Raw genomic sequence first — 4,143 nt, forward strand, 5'->3', positions numbered from 1 at the left:
TTCCATATTCATAATTTTAAAATTTCCAACGTCAATGTCGATCATTTACCTAATTATAGAGACCATTTAAATATATCAATATCCTACATTAGATGCGAAAATACAAAGTTTTATGAACAATTTTAGTGCTATGTCGCTACAATGAGGTTGTCCAAATGCATCATCTGCCATAATAGAATTTCCGACTAAGTCAAGAATGCTTAAATGATGAAATGTTTAAACCCCACAATGAATATCTATTCATTAATCTAAGTTACATATTTTTCTAAAATTTCATATGTTATTTGCAGTTGTTAATTTTGTGATGCAATCTCAGCTTCGTTTTCTAAAAAAATCTTAGTATACTTTAAATATGTTTTTTTTTGCCAATGTTTTGAATTAAAAGCATTTGATAATATATATACAAATATGATATGAATGACTCAACAAAGACTCTTTTTTAGTTTTTATAATTTTTTTCATTATGTAGTTTTTTAGTTAATGGTATGTACATGTACAAGTTACAATATTTAACAAAGACTTTTCTTTAGAAATCAATTAAAGTCGACTAATCAATAAACTAAGGAAAACAAAATTAGTTGACTTTGTATTTTCTTTAAATATGTATAAATATCTCTTCCCAAAATCTCTATATAAAAACAAAGGAAGCACCATTATAGTTTGTATCATCACTACACAAGCTCACAACAAACAAAGAAACATATATAAAACATTCTAGTAGAAAGAGTCTCCACAAAATGGCTGATTCTCAATCTCAGGCTCCGGAATCCTCATCCTTCGTAAAAGCTTCCTACTGGTATCACGGTGATGATAAAACCCCACACCGACAATCCCCACCCACGGATATTGAGTCAAGTCTCTTCACTCACTTTTTTTGCGCCTTCGCCGACCTCGGTCCTCGACCGCAACACCCACAAAGTCGTTGTCCCCGAAAGTCACGAACAAGAGTTCTCAAACTTCACTGAAGATGTCCAGAAGAAAAACCGTGACGTGCAGACCCTCTTGTCGATCGGCGGGAAAGACGCGGACAAACTCGCGTTTTTGTTCATGGTACGTAACCACCATTCTCGGAAATCGTTCATTGATTCTTCTATCAGGATCGCTCGATCGTACGGGTTCAACGGCCTAGATTTAGCTTGGGAGTACCCAAGCAATTATCAGGAGATGATCAACTTCGGGACACTACTTGAAGAATGGCGATTAGCGGTTGAGGACGAGAGCAGACACACGGGAGACCCGACTTTGCTGTTGACAGCTGCAGTTTACTACTGCCCAGTTTACACGTCGGGTTCGTACCCGGTTCACGTGGAGGCTCGCTACCCGGTTCAATTGATTAAAGAAAATTTGGATTGGGTTAATATTATTGCCTTTAATTTTTACGGTTCGTCCACTAGCATTGGTGCACCCGCCGGTCTGTATAATCCTTCAAAGCCAGAAGGTATGTCAAGTTTATACATAACTATGATTTTTTCGGTTCGTAGCATTGATCCAAATATGAGTATTTCTTTTTGTTTAACTTGAATAAAATTTTGTTGAAAGGTCCATGCGGCGACTCCGGTTTGAAACAGTGGATTAAGGCTGGACTTCGGGAGAAGAAAGCAGTCTTTGGATTTCCATACTTCGGACAGGCCTGGACTCTCTCAAACGACAAGGATCACGGTGCTGATGTTGCGGCGCCCACCACCGGAGTAGCGGTGTCAGCTCACGGTTCGATCAACTATGATCAGATAATTAATTTCATGAAGTATCACAAAGCAGAACCGGCTCATGACCAGTGGTCGGAGATTACTGTTTTGATGGAACGACTTTGATTATGTACGACGATATTGAGAGCGTCGTGACGAAAGTGAGATACACTAAGAAAAACGGTCTGCTTGGTTATTTCGCTTGGAACGTTGCAGCTGACGATGATTCTTATCTATCTCGTGCAGGTTCGTCTTTTGTACTTTTTACATATAGTTCACGTCATTTGCATAAACAACATTATCAATTCTCTTATAATATCTGGATTTTGGAAATTTACAGCATCGCACTCACCGAAACATAAATATCCAAGACGAGTTCTGTTTGCTTGGGGACATGCAGTATTACATGCAGCAGAACTGATACGCATTAGGCCATCTAGTGAACATAAATATTCACCATCCCAACTATTAACGGGTCATGAGCCAGACATATCCCATCTCAAAACATTCGGGTGTGCCGTTTATGTACTGATTGCTCCACCACAGAGAACTAAGATGGGACCTCAAAAGAGGATGGGAATATATGTTGGATATGATTCTCCCACCATTATTAAGTATCTTGAGCCAACTACGGGTGATCTATTTAAGGCCAGATACGCGGATTATCACTTTGTTGAATCCGAATTTCCTATGTTGGGTGGAGAGAATAACAAGCTGGTTAAGGAAATATCATGGAATCAGATATCCTTAAATTGACAAGATCCTCGGACTCTAGCCTGTGATGCAGAGGTCCAGAAAATTATACATTTGCAAAGCTAGCTAATCAATTGCCAGATTCCTTTGCAGACACAAAGAGAGTAACAAATTCGTACATACCAGCTTGTAATGCACCAGTACGTATTGATGTTTAGAAGGAACACAATAATCAAGTTGCTACAGAGTCTAAGGCCCGTTTGAAACGTGGTAGACCATTAGGTTCCAAAGATAAGAACCTTCGGAAATCTAAGAAAGGTGCAAATCAAACCGAGGTTAAGGAAATTATAGACATGGCCGCCGCAAATCCTAAGGTACCGAATGAGGTTTGGGACGCTGAACCTCAAGGACCTGAAGGTATTGATAATAATGAGATCTCAATCAATTATATCATGTCTGGAATAAAATGGAACCGTAAAGATGTCGACATTGATGAAGTATTTGCGTATAAGATAACACTTGAGATAAATGAGGATCATGAACCCACGTCTATATTAGAGTGCACTCAAAGTAAAGATTGGTTAAAATGGAAAGAAGCCATTGACGTGGAGTTAAACTCTTTAAAGAAGAGGAATGTGTTTGGTCCGATCTTAAGGACATCATTCGATATAAAGCCAGTTGGACATAAGTGGGTCTTTGTAAGGAAGAGAAATGAGAATAATGAAATCATGAGATATAAGGCACGGCTTGTAGCACAAGGATTCTCTCAAAGACCAGGAATAGATTATGAGGAGACATACTCCCCTGTGATGGATGCAACAACTTTTAGATATTTGCTAAGTCTGGCTATAAGAGAAAAACTTGATTTGCGGCTAATAGATGTAGTGACCGCATATTTATATTGTCCACTGGATAATGAGATATATATGAGATTACCAGAGGGTATTGAGCTCAAGGATAAGAGCGGTTCTCGAGAACAAAACTGCATAAGGCTAAACATATCCCTTTATAGACTGAAACAAAGTGGGCGTATGTGGTACAATAGATTAAGTGAGTACCTAGCCAAAGAGGGCTATAAGAATAATCCCATCAGTCCATGTATATTTATAAAGAAGTTTGCAAACAAAGGGTATGTGATAATAGCAGTATATGTGGATGATTTAAATATCTTAGGAGCCTCTGGGAAAATCGCCCAAACAGTCGAATTTTTAAAGAAAGAATTTGAGATGAAAAACCTAGGCAAGACAAAATTTTGTTTGGGATTGCAGCTTGAGTACATAGATAGTGGAATCCTTGTGCATCAAATGGCATATACTGAAAAGGTACTCAAGAGGTTTAATATGGACCAAGCATACCCATTGACTAGCCCAATGGTTGTAAGGAGCCTTGATTTGGATAAAGATCCATTCGGTCCAAAGAAGGACGATGAAGAGATTCTCGGTCCGGAAGTGCCATACCTCAGTGCTATAGGAGCGTTAATGTTCTTGGCTAGCCACACTAGACCGGACATATGTATTGCCGTGAACCTCCTAGCAAGATTTAGTTCTTGTCCGACCCAAAGGCACTGGAACGGTATCAAACATGTTTTACGTTACCTACAAGGGACGACAGATTTGGGTTTATTTTATACTAACCATAACAAAGAAGGTTTAGTTGGTTTTGCTGATGCAGGTTATCTGTCCGATCCACATAATGCTAGGTCTTAAACTGGATATGTATTTACGCACGGTGGTACAACAATTTCTTGGCGTTCTATGAAGCAGAC

At 38.9% G+C, this 4,143-nt stretch overlaps 1 pseudogene; it reads left to right on the plus strand.

Annotated features, from left to right (window-relative positions):
• On the plus strand, window positions 738-2,106 carry LOC104709543 (annotated as a pseudogene).

Source organism: Camelina sativa, chromosome 8 (assembly GCF_000633955.1).
Source record: "Camelina sativa cultivar DH55 chromosome 8, Cs, whole genome shotgun sequence".
In the NCBI taxonomy this organism is placed as follows: Eukaryota; Viridiplantae; Streptophyta; class Magnoliopsida; order Brassicales; family Brassicaceae; genus Camelina; species Camelina sativa.